The following is a 21,235-nucleotide window of genomic DNA, read 5'->3' as shown; positions in this document are numbered from 1 at the left end:
AGATGCTCTCTCAATGGCAACGTGACATCATCACCCACTCTTTGCTTTACTCCGTTGGCGCCGCACTCTCCCCCCACCAAATGCCACGTTCCTTTACCACAGCCTTCCACTGCATGAGACTTAATGTGGCTTTTACACCGGCTTTCAAACACCTTCTCGGTGTCGGTGCGTCCAGCCTCTGTTCCACGTGTGGTGTGCGCGGTAACCTCCATCACATCCTTCTGGTCTGCGGACAGTACGATCGCGAGCGCGCCCTCATGGAAACTGCTCTGCAATGCGTCGATCAACGCCAGTTCGACTTAGCCAAAATTCTCGGGCCATTGTCGGACCCCTCACATCTGATGCAAGGCCTACGAATTGTTACTGAGTTCCTCTCCAGCAGTGGACTAATGGACGAACTCTAATAGGACACCTTTCCATCATCATCACTTTCTCATCCCTTCCACAAGCGCAATGGAGCAGTGTACCGCCATAACGGCGGGGAATGACCCACCACATCATCATCCCATTTATGTATGTCTGTGTGTGCACAAAAACGTGCCGCTGGCCTGCGCAAATCCACATTACCACATTCGTGCACTCAAAGCAAAAGTCATTAGGTCCTTCAGCTTCGCGTATGGAATTGGAAGCCACGCAGCCGCCCATCGGATGCCCACGACTAGCGGTGAGGCTAACAAAAGCAAGCTGTTACCATCACCACCACTATCACGACCGGAAGCCACATTTGGAATCCACTAAAAAACGAGAAGAAGAAAAAAGAGAGGACAGACGGCAATATTCCCGATGAAGTATAGAAACAAAGGCAGCAAAGGCGAGCGAAGAGAGCGATATTTCTGATCTGCGGAACGTTTCAATCAGGATTCCTGTTCCCGGGAGAAGATGTCCCCAATATCCTCTCGGTTGACCAGCGCAATCTGACAGCCATTATTTGCTCCCCGGCAGCAACGAACTCTTTGAACGCGCTTCACCGATTGATGCGTTTCTCTGTGTCTGTTCCCCGGATCGGTTAATGGCGTTGCTAAGAAACGCGAGTTGTGCTCATAATTTGCGCATGCAAGCGTTATGGAGCACCTGGTTGCACCAACGTGACCTACATGTACTTTTTTTTTTCAATAACTATCTATCTACTTCTACAGGATTGGTGAGATGTCCGTCCAGCTAACAATGCTGCTGATGCCAACAAAAATATGGAAGGATCGGCGGCTATACGAGAAACAACACCCAACGTTACTTCAGTTCGTCAGATAGCCTTATAGTTGTAAGAAGGGAGAATTTAGGTGTCGCGTACTTTGGGCAGGTATTTGTGCACTTCGATAATTAATGTTAGAAAATATTCTGAACAGAAACAAGATAAGGTCCGTCTCCGCAAACTGGAGCTACAGAACACACACGCGCACACAACAGAATGAATACTGAATCCCTCTATTGCTTACTAGTGTAGTGAACTTGGTAGTGTGTGAGGTAGTGCTTTTGGGAAAGAGAAATGTAAGGCTTCCATGTAACCCCACCCCACCCCCCAATGTAAGGCTCCCATAGAACCCCTCCCGAAATATTGTTCTGACTACGCTGCTGGTAGGCGTAGTTGGTCCTACTACTTGAGGTGTCAAAAGCGAGTTCCGGTAGTCGATGATCAAACATTGCCCAACTGCAACAACTACTATAGAGAACAGGGGTAGTTCGTGCCAGATCATGCTGCAACATATTCGATATACAACAACAACCACGTGATCCCGACGAGATGAGGATGACGACATGGGAACCAACTATTCAATGTAACCCCTACACCCCAAGGGGGAAAAAAGAGAATAATTCTAGTCCTTTCAGGGAATAGATGCATTGTCACATTTGGGGAATAAATGCGCAGAAGTTCATGCGAAGTTTAGGGAGCATTTGCATAGCTTGGAGGTAAATTTCAGTGTCCGCAAAATGGGGAGTAATTGCACCCTATGGGATCACAACCTGTAACTGTAACCCAACCTGTAGAGCCCGTCCCGTTTGTGTCTGTGTCTTCTGGTCTGCGCTTCCCTGCCCCGTTATGCTATACCAACAAGCCCAAATGTTCGCTCTTCTCTGTAACTGTTCCCATATTTACTCGTTTTCGTAAGGTTTAGGAAAGGTAAAGGTATGGTAAATATGGAAATATTGGATCCTACAATCTAGAGGCCGGCTACTGCAAACCATGCACATGTGAGGGCAAATGAGTATCTATACTCTCGCAGTCAATGGTATTTGGAGTATATTTACACGTGAGGTGTGCCAGTCAAAACATGCATTAGATTCATTCTGGCTAAGCTACTAATATGCTACGGTATGATTAACCATTTAAATTTTCGCTTGGCACTCTTGGTTCCATTCCGTGTTAAAGCAATTGAATAGCTCCTGGAAAGTGGTGAACTTTAGTTTGTTATGTGGACTCCGTGTTGTCGATCGTCATCGCTATACCCTGTGGAGCTATCTCACCTCATGCATGTTTATGTGCTATTTCAAAACACACTGATGCTTCGGTACACAACAAAACATACGAATATATCGTGGTGGAAGTGATAAGGTTGATAGCTTGCCATTGCTGGTGTGTACCGAGCCACGACCTTTGCTAGGTGATGAAATGAAATTATCATTAGGGTTACTAGTGCAATGCTCTTCAATTAACTAGAGTGCAAAAGTCCTCGAGTAGAAGATGCTAGAGCCTAATCACCAAAGCTTCCTAATCTGTAACGTATCCACTACACGGATACGCAGTGTCCACTACACTGCAGTGGATACGTATCCACGTATCGACTGCAGTTGTCCTGTCTACTTCTACCTATGTCCTTGTCTTCTTGCTGCTATTCGCCACCATGTTTAGATAGTTCCTGTAAGTCCAGCTATACCGCCCGTCCCTGAGACACTCGGAAGGTCAACTGATATGCTGCAGACCCCTTGCCGATCCCTTCTTTTTGGACGATATACCACATCGTCTTGCCCAGCAATTTTTGTTGCGCGTGAGAATTTTCACGGATGCCTTTTTCGGTTCCCTTACCAAAAAATCGTTCTCTGTAATCGTCATGCGCAGTCAAAACTGGAGGAACCATGTGGCTGGTCTAACCAAATATCGACCCGAGGAGACACCGCGCGAGACAGCACCTTCTGTATAGCAGAACGGACGGGGGAGTGGTCGGTCACTCGCACGTGTGTAGCCCAACGCATCCTTGTCATATCGGGAAGCTCCACAATGGACGCCATTCGTCTCGAGCATCACAGAGAGGCGCGAGAAAAAGGTGAGAATATGAGTAATGGGACCCCGGACAGGGAGGCACTCACCACAATGTTGCGTCATTTGTCTTCCTTCCAAAGAACGAGATGCTGGTTCCTCATTCACACCCTTTTATTGTGAGGTAGTTGTGTACGTGATAATTATAAAAGATTTCCGCTAACGTCCGGAACAATGCAACACTTTTTTTTTTAAATTCTCTTACGCTAAAGACTCACCCTCTTTGCCTCAGAACTGGTGAGCGCTCATCTTGAAACTCTTAATGCTCCAGTGCTCGACTGAACCAAAATAAGGCAGACTCAGGAAGTTGCAAATCATTAAAGTTAATCACTTGCGCATATGCCCTGTGGACTTTGTCTTTCATTGCGGCTATGTCGTTTACTTTCTCGAAGAAATGAGGAAAGATGAAAGTATATGGTCATGCAGGTGGGTTACTTCCCGATTCGTTGAAAGCTTCTTTGGACATCTTGCTTCGTTAGTGGGTTACCTGAGCAGGGTCTGAAGCCATCATGTCGGTTCGTATGTAGAGGTACAGTGAACTCGAAGAGGGCAGTGGAACAACCGAGCTCTCATCGTGACTATCACACCGTCGACAGCCAACGGTGGCGCTGCAATCGACGACTATGGAGACGCCATAGAGCTAGTAAGGAGGAGATGCAGAATAAAGATGCAATTACAATTTATTATAATTAATTGTTCTCAACAGAACAGAAGAGAACAAAGATCTGAATTCGTAAAATTGTTGAGACGCAGACGACACGCTTTGCAAAGCATGCCCGCGCACTGTAGTTGGCGATAGCAGCGCTGCCGCTATATTTTCGCCACTTGCTCCGACAGCCCTCTTAAGCGCAGACCCCTCCGTTCGTTCCACTGCCCTCTCCTAATTCACTGTAGTATAGTATAGATGTATCCTTTCAGGTGAATTCCTCATGTGTATGGAGGCGAGTACACGAAATTTGGGGGAGGGGGGGGAAGAGGCGATGCCATGGTAACGCTGATATACACTACCAAAGCTGCAAAGTGGTTAATGAGTTTACCTCAATACTTTCCGAAATGAGTAACTGTAGCTGTAATTTAATTACATTCTTAGTACATTCTGCCAGTAGCTTGTACTCAAGGGACATTTACCTCCTGCTGTGTTTCTATACCGAGTTAGCTGTAAATTAAATTTCTGTCTGCAGTACTTTCTCTTCACAGAGGCTGAGCCTTTGCTACTGTGTTCGTGTTTCTATTCTTCTTCTAGCTGGTGGTTTTCCATACCTTTTAGCATCCATCTAAAACATACTCAAACAACGCCGTTAGAAAAAATAAATAAGGTATAATAACGGGCTCTTCTACCTTTTTTATACCTGCTTCAGATATATACCTTCGGAGGGTATAGAAGACGTACAAAATGCCGATTTATACCTCCAACCCTGGGGTTGGAGGTAAGGGTATAAAAGAGGTATAAAGCAGGGATAACGTAACATATTTATACCTTATCACCACGCGTCTATACCGTATGCATGGTACAGATCACCGAGGCTATACCTCACACGGTATAAGTGAGGCTGTTTATACCTTCAGCGTTTTTATCACACAATTTTCTTTTGTTGAAGCGGTATCATTTAAATTAAACAGAAATTTATTTAAGAAACACAGACTTCGTCAGAATTTTACTTGAATCTACAGGGTGAGTTTATGGCTGCATAATATACGTATACCTGCAATAATTAATTCTAGTCGTTCCCACCCATACAGTCGCTTGCCCGGCGAAGGCAGCTCTGCAATTTGCCAAGTCGCCAGCAGTACATCAGTATTTGTTGTCCTGCAAATATCGATGTCTCCGAGTACGCTCTCCCCGCTGGCTTACAGAGACTCGGATGGGTGGCATATAAAGTTCTAGTAAGCCCACTAGGACTGTATACTGTCCCCCGTAGCGAGTCTTCCGGAGTTTGAGGATTGTTCGCACGGTATGGCACGTACAAAAAGCAATCTCCTTTTGGAGCGTTGTTGTCTGGCATGTAAGATCGAGTCTGTGTAAAAGGGGCTACCTCCATAGGTAGTTCTCTTGCTTGAACACCCCACCGCGGTGAAACACCCCGTATCATCGTCATCGTCTATTGTTGTTGTCTCTTGCTTGATGACAATACACACTCCGCGAACGCGGTGGAGGGAGGAAAAGGGGAGCCGGTCCTTCATAATTTGGAGAAGGGCACCTTGATAACGCGGCCCGCCCCCGGGTGGGCCGTGTCTCTGAACGCGCAGCCGGTAAAACCGTCGTCGGGGCAGTACCCTTTGCGGTGCTGTTCCCGGGAAGTTTTTTTCTTAAAATCTCGAAAGCGACATCCATATCCATGCATCTATAGATCATCCCATCTAATCAGTCAACTATACAACATATAACACCGGAAGGTTTTAAAAGGATACATAGTTTCTATTTAGAAGGCAAAAAAAAATCATTTTTATGGAAAGTAGCGCATGAGGTCATTCCAGTGGGGGAAAATTCTTATCAGTGGGGGGAAAACAGCAGAAGGGACTGCGAGCTTTGCGGTCAAATAGAAACAGTGAATCACGCCATCTTCGTGTGTAAGGTACCGGCATACCAGTGGTCCTGTTTGAAGAAATACTTTGGATTACGTAGCTTAACGAGTGGGAATACATGTTGGGAAAGCAATCAAAAGACAACAGAGGTTCTACATGTTAGTAGCAGTTGAAATTACATATCAAGTTTGGGTAAACAGGTGCAGGGTCGTGCATGGTGGTTACTGCTGGGGTAAAGAACGAATGAGAAATATGATCAGCTACTACGTACGAGCTTGGCTTGGGAGGCAGCGGCTAGGTTAGGGGCACAAAACTTCGCAAAACACTGGCAGTGTAAAGGGTTTAGGGTAGTGGAGGTGTTATTAAATTTAAATTGCCAGATTAGTTAAATGAATTTAGAATGTGCTAAAGCCGCAACACAGGGAGGGGATGTATTGGAAATTTGGGGTGTGCTAAATGTAAAGCACAGGAGTGTTGGCGCTCTTCTGAAGCACACGAATAAGCGTTACACACAAGTGCAAAAGGAATGGGGCATAGTTCTAGAACTGACCTCAGTTGTTGAGTCTCACTAATTTTCTCACTAAAACTGGCTCACTAACTTTGTGACTCATCTAGGCAAAAATACAAGAGACATTTTGCTGCGCTTCAGTGCGATAGTAATGTGGTAATGTTTTACAACTCGCTTCAGTTGTTGACTCCGGGATAGCAATAGGCAAGATACGGTTAACGAGCGGCCTAGATAGTCACGAAAAGTTGAGGAAGATGAGTACACAATCTTCCGTAGCTCATCTCATAGAGTCAACAATACAAGAGACATTCTCTCCAGTTTGATGTCAATACATTGCTTGATTGCGGATACATTGCGGGGCGGTCTTGCTCCTTGAAAGTTTCCCTGTTTTAGTTCATATTTGTTTTTACGGGGGGGGGGGGGGGACTAATGTGCACGAGCTTTGCTCTCAAGTCTTTTGCGTGTGTCTGTTAAGAGATTGATTTTTTTTGCTTGTCTTCCCTTCAAAGCTGGTATTTTTATTGCACGGGCGATTTATACCCTAAAAGGTCTAAATCTTTCTAACAGTGAACATGTGAACTTCGCATATGGACGCTCATCTCACCTATAGTCAGCGATATAGACTTTTCGCTCCTGTTTTCGCAACTTCAATTGTTAACGGTCTGTATCTAGCACCTTAACGTTGAATAACATGTGTCATGTAGTGGAAATAGGACCATAGAATTACAGATTTAACAACAGCGTCAGATGTGGTCTCTGTTAGAAGTTCCGTTCAGGTATTTTGTTCTTCACACAATAAGTTGCATTATTCACATAGACATTTCTGTCATCTACAGGGTTAGTCTCGCAAACGTTACACATTTTGATTGCATCTTAAAAATAGGAGACGGGGTTTGTCCAGCGCCAAACTTTGCAGACTGGTAGCCATTGGTCTGAAGTTTTGTTGGAATTTTTTGTGAGCATTATGGTCCCGTAGGAGAAAAATTAAAAAACAAGCAAAATCTCACTCTATGCATTTTCTATGGCCTATCTCACTCAAAAGCCGACATTTTCTGCTGTGCACGCTTCACTTTCATTTCCCCACGCACAGGTGGCACCAGCATACAGAACAAGAGGATTGGTGCATAACGTCAGAATCGGCATGTCACATCGTTGTAGGCAGCGCTACTTGTGTGAAGTGATGTGAACGTGAAGCAGACACAAGAAAAAATGGCGGTGTTTGTGTGGGATAGGCCATTGAAAATGCATGGGGCGAGATTTTGATTTATTTTAAATTTTCTTTCTACATGACCATAGCGCTTACAAAAAATTCGAATGAAACTTCAGATAAATGGCTATCAACCTCAAAGTTTGGGATGGGCCAAATCTAGTCTTCTATTTTTACAGTGCGGTCGAAATGTGTAACGTTTGCTAGAATAACCCTGTAGTCTCTCATAACGACTATGAACTGCCAATATATGAAAAACTGTACTTATTTTGCGGTAAGAATTGTAATGCGTGGCCACTTCAAACGAACACGGCTTTTCCGTAGCTTAATTACTTTTAGAGTCATGTAGCCGTAAGTGTACCGTAATTAAATTTCTTGTTCAACTTGCACAGCTCTGTACATTACACACGGCTCAAAATGTGGCCCTTCTCCGTGATCCTCTCTTTCGTACTACCCTCTTGATTGGACAACGACGAGAACAACTTTATTTCAAGATGACGAATGGGGAATTTCATCGCCAGGGGCGACACTCTACCGCTTGCTGGTGGTGATGTGAGGGATTAAATAATGAGCCCCTTGACAACAAGGATCGAAATCTTATGGTGTCCAAAAAGGTCAAAAGAGCTTTGAGGGAAGAGCGTTGGTGGGCTGGATTTGGCCATGAGCCAAGAAATTTTGATAGAGAGAAGACGAGAGGGGACGAGACTTCAGCTGGCCCGGAGAGTGCGGTTCGGGAAGGTTGGTCGTGTGCGCAATGAAGAAGAGTGTGCTCTAGATCCTCGACGACAGCGCAGTAAGAGCATCTGTGAGAGTCAACTTGCCCTAAGCGGTAACGCCACTGAGGTGTAAAACCTACATCGAGTCGCATTCGATGGCTCACTGCACATCTGAACGAGAGGTGTTTCTTGGCATGCGGAAAGCTAGCGTTGGATCAACTGTCTCAGCATAGATTGGGGGAGAATCTCAGTTGTCCACTGATGGGAAGCCAGGGGTGTCACAAGACGTCGAAGAATGGAACGGCGGTCTCCTCTCAACAGCGCAATACTCGTCCGTCTCTGAGACGAGAGGGCGGCACCTGCGTCGCTGTCGGCCTTTTCGTTCCACACGAGGCCACAATGGGCTGGAACCCACTGGAGGATAGCCTGCGCCCTGCTTCGTACACAACGTGGTATAGGCCATTAACACATCCGTCACTAGGGGTGCGGATGTGCCTCTTACGCCACAATTTGCGATAGCTTGCAGTGCAGATGTTGAGTCGGCGAACACTGCCCATTCCCGTGGGGTAAAATCAACGATGTGCTGAAGAAAGGAAAGGATAGCATAGAGTTCCTCAGCCGTAAATGAGGTGGGATGCGAAAGGCGCCGTCCTTTCACTGCGCTTTCGGATGGTATTACGATTTACGAATGCCGAGGCAGAGATTGATTGATTGACTGGTTTATTTATTGATTAATTAATTGATGATTGATTGAATGATTGATTGAGATATAAAAATATGGAGATGTACTACCATCTGCATGCTTACGATGCGGCCCTTCGCCTTAGGACTTTATCTTTTAGAATAGACGGTCTTACACCTTTTACATTGTTTCTTTCTTAGTTTATACTGCGAACTTGCGCAACCTCAATCCTAACAACCCTGCAGTTCCTGCTCTGCATGAATTCGTTGTTCGCATGACTAGGGAATAAAGTGGCACGTGTAATCCGTTTTTTTTTTCGACCTCTGCTTGCTGCGCGTTTAATGGGAAGTATATTGTTAATGAAATCTTTCCATCATTAAACATTAAACCATTAACTGAATCTGTAGTGCAGAATTAGGTCAATCTAAAGCGCACTGATTCAGAAAATTGCGTTACGGGAAAGCGCGTTGGACAATAAAGAAAATCTCTACGAGATAATTATGTTTAAAAGCACTGGGGATAGGTTTTAAATAACACCGAAAAAAGAACAGTGAAGGATTCCGAAGAGGAGTCCGAGAGATGCCGCTGCCTCTCTGCATCATCAGATATCCATATCGAGCCGTAGTCGTGACCAGTATCTGTATTATTGGGAGAATGGTAGATATGTCAGCTGCATGTGAAGTGTCATGCTCACTTGTTGTTCTGTGTTTCTTTTTCAATTTCATGATTACACGTGCCTCGCCAGAAGTCGTCCCGACGGTCGAACTTTCACATTTTCATTTAGTATACGCCGGTGCTCGTAGGGTTCCCCAGTTCCATGACATTGGTAAGCCCACTGTTTCAGTGCGGGCGACGTTTCAACTCAGCGTACGCTAAGGAACGAAAGGGAAAATAGATATATATTGTACACCGGATATATATTGTACATTGATTGTAGACATTGAATAATACGGTGACTGGCTAGAAGGTTATCGCCTCTCACGAGAGTGACAGCTTATGTACCTGTAGTTTCACGTGGAGAACCAAACATAGGATACATGCTCCAACCAAAACCCAAACGCTACTGCATAAACAGGGCACCGGGTTTTAGGATTTATCCGACAAAATCTGAAAAACATGCGTAGGTAAAATTTAGATGAACTATAAAGTAAAATATAAGCAAAATGTTTCAGGATACCATCATGTAGAACTTGGCTGCGCAATCACACACACACACACACACAAGTCATCACCTCTCAGTTATTCATAGCTATCGTACTAATTAATTTTGAACACGTTCAGAAACTGAAAGGTGGAGACCCTCAACGTTCGCAAAGAACAAAGTTGAAGTCGACCCCGGATTGGCGGACAGAAATCACGTGATATTGAAGTACAACGTAACGTATCTGAGACAGGTTACTAATTACCATTAGACGTTTTTGAAGAACAACAGCAGTTCTTGAGTTCGGTTTAATTGTTAACTGTTGTAACCTCCCAGTTCCGTGCCTGCGAGGTGGTCCGCGCCATCTGTTGGCTTTCTCCCTCCGCGTCTCTGTGTCGTCTGCTCGCTGTATCGCTGCTGTTTTGAAAACCTCTCATGCAAGTGCTTTAAACGAATGTGTAGTTTGCGTTCTTGTGTTCCGGAATACACAAACCGTGCACCTCGGCAATGAAACACTTACTGCACTCGCGAGCAACGCATTATCTCGTCGACGTATCCTCTAGTTGCTTGCGTTCTCAATAGATGGCGTGGGAGTCACCTCAGGGTAGGGGCGCATTTGGAGTCTAGCTTGCTTCTAGCTTGCTTCGCCTAGCAATCTTTGAAACTCCATTGCTGAAGAAATGCTCAAAATACAGCAGAACTATTACGTATCTGAAGCGACCAAGTTACATGCTTTCAGAAAATCATATCAGAAAATAGGTTTGCAATTCACTTTACATTTCCTTTAAAGGTATCCTATTTATTCGCTAGTTTTTGAACGTTTTAGTAACCGATGGATCGGTGTCCCAAGGCGGTTCAACAGCAGCCTTTTACATCCCACATGAGAACCTTGAAGTGGCACAGAAACTCCCTTACGAAACGTCATCCATCGAGTCAGGGCTCTTCGCCATATACTGACCGCGTTGAACCACACTGCGGGATCAGCGCCTGGCGCGTGGACTGTGTTCACGGACAATAAGGCGGCGCTACAAGCTCTGGCAAATTATTGTACCAGAACAATCGGCGGCCTAGACACCATGATAGTCGCAACATACAACCGACTTCTATACTCGGGTCATACACTGTAAACTTTTTCACACCTTTAAAGGTGTGCGCCATGCACATTAAACCTGGTTGCCCAACATTGTACCTCCAGGTTGATATTTTACAAAATTCAGAAAGCATTACAAAAGATCAGGTGTCAGTTCAAATCTTGCTCTCATTGGTGGTGGTGGTGGTGTTGCTCTCATTATGTCTTGGATATAGTAGATACGTGCTAATGCATATATGCATCGTAGCGATAATCGAGCACGTGGAAGTGTCTACAATACTGTTCAACAATGTTGAGACTTGAAAGACTGAATTTTTGGAGGACAGACAGCATGCGAGTAAAGAAAATTAGTGCTAAACCGTACTCCATTATGATGTTACCAAAATTACACCAAAAAGGGCGTGCGCCATGCACATTATTACACCTTTAAAGGTGTGAAAGCGTTTACAGTGTAGCCTGTGTTTCCTGTGAGTACCCAGTCACACCGGCCTGCACAGAAACACCCGCGCAGACGCCTTAGCACGTCGGGTACATGGTGACGTCCCCGTCAATAACTGTCCACTATCATTTTCAGCCTCAGCATGTCGACTACAGATACGCCGAATCCGCCACGGCGGCACTCGGTAGTTTCAAGATGGCACTGTCGGATTAAACGATCATCTCCAGTCCACCGACCCGTCGATGAATTTCGTTGCCACATACCACTGCTCGGGTTGGGAAGCGTCCATTCTACACCGACTACGACTTAATGTCGCCAGGACACCTCTGCTTCCCTATAAAATGAGTCTTCTCCACTCGCCCAAATGCCCCACTTGCGCTGTCGAAGCTGATATTCCACATCTTCTCTTCGACTGCTGCAGAATCGACACCCCTCGAGCCATGCTCAGACGACGCCTACTCGAGCTGCGGTGCACAGACTTTTCTCTGGCCACTCAGCTCAGCCCAATACGACATCCCACACAGCGGTCTGTGACAAAAGCAGTTGTGACGTCCCTCAGCGACACAGGTCTCACGAACAGCCTGTGAGCTCAAGTCGTGCCATCTCATTCTTCAGTGCCCCGCCCTCACCTCTCACCCTCATGCGCATTACCCTTATCCCTTTTTTAAGTCATCTTTGTCTTTAATCTATCTCATCTTGCTTCCACCTTTTGTTCGTTTTACTTCCCAATTCCTTTCTTTTCTTTTTACTTTACTTTTATTTATTTTTCTTTCGTTCTTTTCTTATTATTTTTTTTCTGAATAGCAAGCTGACATGCCGTTTGGCTGACCTTTCCTCCCCTTTTTTTCCTCTTTATTCTAATAAATATGTACCCCCATGCCTTGTCGCTTGTGGCCGCCTCATCCAACGTGTCATGTCATCCATTGTGTCGTTTTGTCCATGGAGCTGCCTCATCCATTCTGAGCTGATTAGACGTCATGTAAAGTCATCCACCCTGCCACCTCATCCACCGTGCCATGTCATCCAACGGGTTGATCATGACTGGTTAACACGGTTCGTTTCCTGATGGGTCGAGATTGTCCCGTTGTCAGAATAGATTACCCCGGGTTATCAGCCCCCGTGACACGGAGGTGTGGCTCGTGGGCCCAAACCCGCGGTGCAGCAGTCTTTCACTTAACGATGCCCAAATACCCGCCCAAATTCGCCTAGGGGCACCTCGACTTTGGAATCACTAGATAGGGCACCTTATTTAGTGACTCAATACTAGATATGAGGACATTTTGAGATAATTTCAGACGTCCACTATCACGGTACGCTTCACATTTTCAACAACAAAAAAAAAAACAAGAAAAAAGTTACTAGTTAAGTCCGCAAAGTAATGAAAGGTTTAAAAGAGCGCGTTCGTTTAATTGAAGCAAAGTTAAATAACGCCGAAAATCCGAGCAAATCACGCAGACAGCGCAGACGATGCGAGCTGTCTCTTGGCGGGGAAACTAAACATCTTAGACGCTAGGCCACCAGAGGTAATACCCGCTGTGGGAATGCATCTAAGATCATCATAGCAACCCATCCAACATGTAGAAAATGATTCACTGTCTCCATACTAGAAATAATTACTCGTGCCAGGTGAGGCCAGGAAATATAGCGTGCAATTGCTTAACCCAGGTCTTTTTTCGCCAAATACATGACCATGTTTATCCATTCCCAATTAAATTCGATTCAAACATTTATCGTATCGCCTGTGCTTTTACCCCGTGCCATCAACATAGACGGCGCGCCCGGCTTCCTTGCGTCGAGCCAAAGATGCTGTAAATACACTACGCGAAGGAAAACTTGATGCTAGTACGCGTCACGTGGGAAAAACTGGTATTTTCGCGTCTTCAACAAACACGTTGTTGGCGGTCCGTAAACAGGAAGATAAAGGCTGAGTGCTGCTCAAGCTATCTCAGCTGCTGTCAGAATGGGGACCCTCATATCGCTCATGGCATGTGAGAGCACAGGAGTTTACGCGAGAACAGAAAACTCCCTGAATGATGCTGCGTCTCATCAAAGTCAGCAGCGGAGGCAACCAGGATAAACTACTGCCCTGGCGTATCGTAAATGAAGCACAATTTTAGCGAGAGCCTTTTCTTTTCTTTTTGCTACTTATTGCACTTTTTTTTCTACCTTACGACGGCATGGAAGACAACAGGAAGGAAATGTTCCGACATGAAAAAGTATCATTCTAGAAGCTTTCAGACTTATCCTTTACCTCGTTCCTTAAATAGCTCGAACTCTTTCGGTAAGAACGGCCCTTAACACTGGGAAAAGATTTGGAAAAATCGAAAGTGAGCGATCCAAGATTTCTCGTGTCTCTGAACAGAGTTGCGTTCCCAACGCTCACAGCAGCTGTTGCCTCAATACCACAGCTGGAAGCTGCCAGTACGTCGCGAGACAACCAACGTCATTGGCAACGCTCCTGTAGTAGCTCATCTCAGGCACTAATATGTAAAGCGTTTTGTACATATATGTAGATAGTATATAATGCAACTATGAGCATATTCTGCACAAACTACATATCCCTACCTGAACTTAATTGGCGTAGAGAACATCGAGATTTTTAATTTTCTACACAAAGTCATTCACGCCATCTTCGACTGAGCGGACCTGCTGTCATCCAGAAGTTTCCGTCTACCCTCACGCACACTGAGGAGTCATCTTGTCACTTATCCCTTTCTTCTCACTGACTACGCCCTGCCAACCGCGCATTGTTTTTGTTGAATAACCTCTCACAGAACCATGATACTGTATTTATATTTTTGCACCTTTGTCTGAGTTTCCGCTAAGCTTTGTGCCGTCCTAGATTTGTAACCTGCTACACCTTGTGATACTGTACCCGTTCCTTAATATCACTGTGTTTTGCACTATTGTTTGATATTAGTATTACTCAAATCAGATTGTTTGTACTTTGTCCTCTAACTTGTATACTTTTAGTGGTGCACCACCCAGTAGACTGTATGGTTGTCTGTGGGCGCCTATACAAAAATAAAGATTATTATTATCATTATTATTATTTAACATTATTATTATTATTATAAAATGCCGGCCTACAACAAATAACGGTTAGCATGCAGCGCACCCATGAGACCTGTAGAGCTATAAGACGGTCCTATAGATTCTGCAACACGTAAGCTTCAATATATAGTAGGTTATTTCCTTTCCTCTAGTTTTTTTTATCATATGCCCTGACAATAGGCTTTCTATTCTTACGTGTCTACACTAAACATTACGAAGGCATGCAGATGAGACGGCCTGCCCCATCCCGCGTGACAACCTGCACCGCTACTCCTGAGGAGTATTGTCACACGTTACAACCTCGGCGCAAAGTGTTTTTATATACTATTTTTGAAGCCAGCTTTAGGTTAACATGTGGGTTGTGTAGTCAAAAAAGATCACTCTAAAATCCAGCATTGGTTTCGTCAGCCTGAGGAACGTACTTTCGTCACAGCAAAATCAGATATAAAAAAATGTGACAACTCGCCGTGGTCTCCCCTGCTGAGAAATTCTTGAGAGGAGGAAATGAAGAACATAGTCAAGCTATCGAGCCTCGTTAAAGTGCAATGTAACTCAACTAACGAGTGCGTCTAAGCACGGTATAAATTTTTTTCCTGCCAACCAACACACGAAATAAAACGATTCTTTTTGTTTTGTATTTTCTATCAAAGGACCTGACGTAAGGATAATTGTCTCTATTGCCTCTAAGGATAATTGCCTCTATTTTCTCTAAGGATAATTGCCGAGATATGTCCGCAGTAACACCACCGTTCCATTCTATAGTCACATGGACTGTCTCAACCATTAGTTGGCTACCGTTGCGTTTGCAGCTCCTTTCGCTCTTGTGTGCGGCCAACAACGGCAAGCTACTTCGACCCCCCCCCCCCCGCTCTTTACGAAAAAATAACCTTTCGAGAGCTGACGAAATCTAACACCCAATCTACGTCCCTGCAGCTTATGGCGCACCACAACGATGCCTGTGAGAAACTCCAATAAAGCGGCTGCATTTAGGTTAATTATTTGTTGGGGCCTCAAGAAAATAACCTCTCCTTTACAGAGGCAGAGCAACGCGAGCTAAATTAATTACGGATGCCCCACCACCCGTGTCAGAACTACGCAGTTGTCCCACTCATGAAAGGTTAAGCCTTGCGAAGCCTTCTCGGGACAGCCGCGGCAAATTAAAATTCGAGAGAAAGTTTCTTTCCTACTGCAAAAGAACGCGGTGATTATTATTCCAAGACAGCGCTTTCGTAAGAGTGGAAAATTAACGAAATGAAAACATGCAGTTCTGACGCGAGAAGTCAGAAGAAGAAAAAAAGACCACGTCCCTTATTAAGTCATTTCAGGTATTACCGCTCGCATTAGCGCGTTAATTAATTTTTCCGCAAGCTGGAATGAAAGTGGAATGCAAAGGATGAACTTAGCCGAATGCGTAAAGCCGCAAGTCTGACGCAACACTGCCCGTGTCGTAAGATAAAGTCTCCTTCAGCTATAGGACACCACAACAGCTGCCGAGCACCTTAATTGCTGTCACAAGAGCGGTATGTACCCCAATTTACATTTGAGTCCGGATTTATCATGAAGAAATGACAGAAGAAACCCGATACGTAACATCTCATGCGACCGGACGTTCCTGCTCCCAAGATAATGGATGTACTTACGTTTAGGGCAGACCCAGGACTCCAGATTCGCTGTAAGGAAGAAAGGAAATACTTAATACCGCTAATAAATTATACACAAAACGCATCAAAACGATCATCAAAAGCGGATAGGAGTATAGCAGCATAGAGGAGCATAACCGGGTATTCACACGAGCGATGTTCCCCAGAATACTCCAGCGGAAGATACGCAACACGTCATAGGTTTCTACTGCAACGTGAGGGCGAGCGCTCAGCGCCATATGTCTATACGTGCGCTGCTAACCGTGGGTAACATCCTGCGGCTCAGTCACAGGATATCCCGTAGCAGACAACAGGACTGGCGGTGGTGTCGTCTGCTAAGTATGCAGTATACGATAGTCCAGATGTTTCGACGCCGTGCGAAAGTTCATGCGAATGAACTTCCGCTCCGTGAGCAGTTTTTCTAATGCATTAGCACTTGAAGCCCCATTTTGACGAAAAGGCGGCGCCGTAGCGGGTGACTGTGGTGCCCGTGTACAGCGTGGCACATGACGGAAAAGAGCGAATCAGGCTGCGCTCCGCAAGCTGATTCGCTCTTCTCCGTCACGTGGAAGCGCGGAGCACGTCAGCAGGAGTCTTCGTCAGTTGCGCCTCGTCTCTTGACGTATTCAGACGTGTCACATGCGTTCTCCGAGGGTTTCGCAAGCGGCTGAGTTTGTGTCTCATGTCGTGTGGCAGTTTACGCTGCAATGTTCACCAATGTATCCCGGACATTCTACTAGTCAAAATAGATAAAAGTATAAGAAGTATAAGAGAAGAAATTAGAAGCAAGACTAACTGTCACCCCATTAATTTTTTAAATATTTTTCTTCTATTAGAGTATTCCGTATGATGTCGCTCGTGCGAATGTACGGTTAGTGCCACAACCCAAGAGATCAAGAATTTGATCCGCTGCGCGACCGTCGCACAAAAGACAACAGCAAGTTCAGAGTCGCGCCACCTCCACGTAATGGATGCGTGGCGCTTATCTCGTCTTCGCCCCGTAGATGCCCGCTTACGATGGAACGAGTATGCTTAAAGCGAGTATACGTATTCTAAGTTTCTAACACATACAAATGCATTGGCGCGAGCTTTCGTATCACAGAGCTGTAATCGTACAACGTAATGATGAAGCGCTGACTGCGAAGCGCATTGACATCCACCCTTTATATCGCGGAATTTATTCATCTTGTCACTAACAGCCATAAAGGGATATTGCGCCACCGCGTCCTAAATAATGCAAAAAAAATTTGAAATACAATTATTTTAGCCCGTCTGAACCCACATTCCAAGGGGGGGGGGGGATATATTTATTAGACGAAAAGGAAAAAAATACGCGGGAAAGGTCAGCCAAACGGGACGTCGGCTTGCTATTCCGGAAAGAAAGAAATGAAGAATTGAAGAAGGAAAGGAAAGAAAGATAATAATAGATAAGAAATAAATAAAAAGAAAAGGAATTAGGCAAGAAAGGATAAACTAACAAAGGATGAAAGAAGGACGAGGTAGATTAAAGACAGAGATGACAAAAAAAAAGATGACTAACAAACGGTGAAAGCATGATGAGATAGATCACAGAAGATGACAAAGGAAAGCATGAGGTTAATGCGTTGAGGATGAAAGGGGGCCACTGAAGAATGAGATTGCACGACTGGAGTTCACAGGCTGTTCATAAGACCTGAATCGCTCAAGAAAGTCAGAACTGCTTTGGTCACAGACCGCTGTGTGTGATGTCGTACTGGGCCGAGCAGAGTGGCCAGAGAAAAGTCCATGCACCGCAGCTCGAGTAGGCGTCGTCTCAGCGTGGCTCGAGGGGTGTCGAATCTGTGACAGTCGAAGAGAAGATGTGGAATATCAGCTTCGACAGCGCAAGTGGGGCATTGGGCGAGTGGAGAAGACTCATTTTATAGAGAAGTAGATGTGTCCTGGCGACATTAAGTCGTAGTCGGTGTAGAATGGACGCTTTCCGACCCGAGCAGTGGTGTGTGGCAACGAAATCCATCGACCCGTCGATAGACCACATTCCAAGTTTTACAGCAACGACGGCAACAGACGCGTACAAAATCGGCATCGCGAATGTCGAAAGCCATCCGGCTCTGGCATCACTGCAGGTATCTCCAGTAGTGAGGCAGAGCGAGAGATGTCACGTGCTTAAGACTACAAATGGGAATGGCCGTACCTCGCGCTCCTCTGACGTCAGAGCTTGAGGCGTACGTGTGTTCGATGGTTTATATCTCGCCAAGTACATCACGTAGAAAAATTGTTCTTTTCCCCTCAACACTCTGTCGTGCAGTACAATGAGTGCATCATATGAAGGGAATTGCCTCAGGACGAGAGCCGCCGATATTTCGACAGAGACTGTGCTTCTTCTGGGCATCGTCCTCATCATTGGCATGGCATTTAAAGGGTTAGGTGTCACGTGTTAAAGGTTCATGCGAATTGTGGGTCAACAGCCCGGGGGGAAGAAAGGGTCCATTCAGGCTTTTACGGCCAGAGTGAATGGCCGCTTTGTTAGAGTGTGGAGGAGATTATCTGAATGTAGTGCATCTACCGCATCTATAGAAGTGTCGCAACCTCTTTAATAATCCCAGTACGACAATATTTTGAGGAACAGAACAGCTTCGGTATTTCTGGGTCGCCGTGAGCTTCCCTGCAGCACGGGAGGTGAAACACTTTGCATGTCTTCCTCTTTCTAGTGGAATGTTTTTAAATAACAATGACAATGACCAAAAAACGTGGAACCTGGCTATACGGTGTGCAAACTTACCCTTAAACATTTTTTTTTTCTTACGACGATTATAACAAATAAAGCAACGAGAAGACAATATATTCTCCTTATTCTCTTTCAAAAGCGAGTTTATATATATACAGTGCAATTTCCAGATTTTATAAGGTAGAGTTTGAGTTTGAATGTAAAAAAACGGGAGAAATTCTGACGAATTCTGCTACTCCCATAATGAACCCCATAGATATGACAAGGAAAGGCAAAAATAAAATAAAAAATCACCCCTCCCAGAATTGCATATGCACATGCATATCTGCATCCCCTAGAACTGAAAGGAATCGCGACAAAGGTTTTATAAGGTATTTATAAGATTACATATCTGTTTAGTGCATTCTTTCATTTAGATGCAGGATGCTGTGACAGGCAACGAATAACGGTGACCCGTGTTCCCCTACACACAAAAAAAAAAAAAAAACGAGGAAAAAAGGCAAATGTAGGATGAACAAAAGGGGTAGGTTAGGGCTACGAGAGGAGCAAAATGATGTTTTGCTTGGGAGCAATTAGCTTAACTAAAATATTTGATTCCATGTGATCTTTGTAGAACCTATGCTTCTGCCGAGCAAAGAACGTCTACTACAGGGCATTCGTACCGCTGAAGCGCTTCGTAAGGATATTTGTTTTTAGCCATGTTGCGGAAAGAATACGCTCTGTGCATATCAACTCCCCTGGAAAGCACTTCAGAGTTTCTCCGCTACAGGCGCAGGCTTTCAACTGGCAACATGAATGCCTTAGCTTCCTTTCCTTATCACTCGCTAGGGAGGAGGCCAATCTCAGAAGCGCTATTAAGGCAAGACACATGTTCACGGATCCTTACAAAGGACGCCTCGTCGCGGTACAAGCGGAAAGACGCTAATTAACTGCCCTATACGAACAGCAGAAATAATTTCTAAGGGAGCACATTACAACGGTCAGCCAGAAGAGAAGAAGACGCTGTGTTAGTTCACTTTCTCTGCGGAGCAAGAAAAGGCTGTGGGAGATTCCTGCTGCAGCTCCCGTGTTGGATCTTTCAATTTTGTGTGCACTAAGAAAAGATCGCGGTCCGGAAACGGCCAGATGGTGTTTCCCCCCGGAAAAGTGTGTCTGGGATATATAACCCAAGAGGCACTGGAGGCAACACGTAGAGAAATTCCGTCCACGTGCCGATCTATCGCGGGGAAGTTCGGAAATTAACGTTTCCTTTTCTGCGTTAGGTAAAAGAAATGGAAAAATTACATCGATACATGTACCACTACAGAATATGCGTGGGTTGATGAGGTGGCGCGTTATTCAAAAGAACTGGGACACGCAGACGGAAAAACCCGGCCTCGTTGGAGGAGTTGGATAGTGTTAAGGACCACCTACGACACAAACAACAGTCCAAGAACACTGGGGAAAACGAATACTACCTCAGAATGGACGTCTGCTCACACTGAAGCTCTTCGCAAGCTCAAACCCGCTACCCGAAACGACACTGAATTTCTACCCGCAAGTTGCAAAACTTCGCGGGCATCTGCGGGTAATCGCGGATATACCCGCACCCGCGCTCACCTCTAACGATTACGCAACATACATTGAGTCTTGGCGGAATTGTCTTCCTGAAGCCAATCATTACTACAACGCGATCTTGACGTGGTTGATGCCTTGTGCACAGGGTGTCGGAGCGAACCGAAAACCGAAAAAAAAAAACACACGCTATTTTGATGCGAACCGGAACGGAATCGAAACCGTATACGTTTTTTTCGCTCAGGAGGGAAACCGTAAAATTTACTTAACGGTTTTCGGTCCAAGAAAAAACTATGCCGGCTTGGACTAGGAATAGATGAATGAAACTGATGTCATTGTGTTCTGAAATCATGTCATGGATACTTTACGAGGGTTACGATTACGGCGGAATGGTCGGTATACTATGACCCGTGGGCTCCCTTTGTAATGTTTTATCGTTCGCGCACATAGACGGTACATGTGACGGGTTGTGACTCTCTACCAATGTGCCATAATGTTCGTTTTAATTTCATCCGACCAAACTCTCCTCAACAAAGCAGCGACGCAAGAGGGCTGCGTAACGGCTCCTCTATCGGTAATGTCGCGCAACGCGTCCCTTGTTTGAGAGCTGCGACGTTGAATACATAACCGCGAGGGCAAGCGCGAGCGAAGTGGCGCCTCTTTTGTGGACAGGACACGAAGAAAGAAAAGGGAGCCGTCGAGCGAGTTTGTGACTGAAGGTGTT

At 45.3% G+C, this 21,235-nt stretch overlaps 1 protein-coding gene across 8 annotated transcripts in view; it reads right to left on the bottom strand.

Moving 5' to 3' along the window:
• The window catches only part of LOC135385549 (diacylglycerol kinase 1-like), a 479,846-nt gene that overhangs the window by 312,600 nt on the left and 146,011 nt on the right, over window positions 1-21,235 (bottom strand). For 5 of the 8 annotated variants that reach the window (XM_064614921.1, XM_064614918.1, XM_064614924.1 and 2 more), the window contains exon 2: window positions 16,251-16,280. The gene's annotated coding sequence lies outside the window, so the exon portion shown is untranslated. Of the gene's footprint in view, window positions 1-16,250; window positions 16,281-17,963; window positions 18,069-21,235 lie in introns of all 8 variants that reach the window. The other 3 variants (XM_064614920.1, XM_064614922.1, XM_064614919.1) reach the window with 1 other exon arrangement.

This window comes from Ornithodoros turicata, chromosome 2 (genome assembly GCF_037126465.1).
Source record: "Ornithodoros turicata isolate Travis chromosome 2, ASM3712646v1, whole genome shotgun sequence".
Taxonomy (NCBI): domain Eukaryota; kingdom Metazoa; phylum Arthropoda; class Arachnida; order Ixodida; family Argasidae; genus Ornithodoros; species Ornithodoros turicata.
Note: the sequence above shows the minus strand (reverse complement) of the source record. Positions and strands in the feature narration are given on the sequence as shown.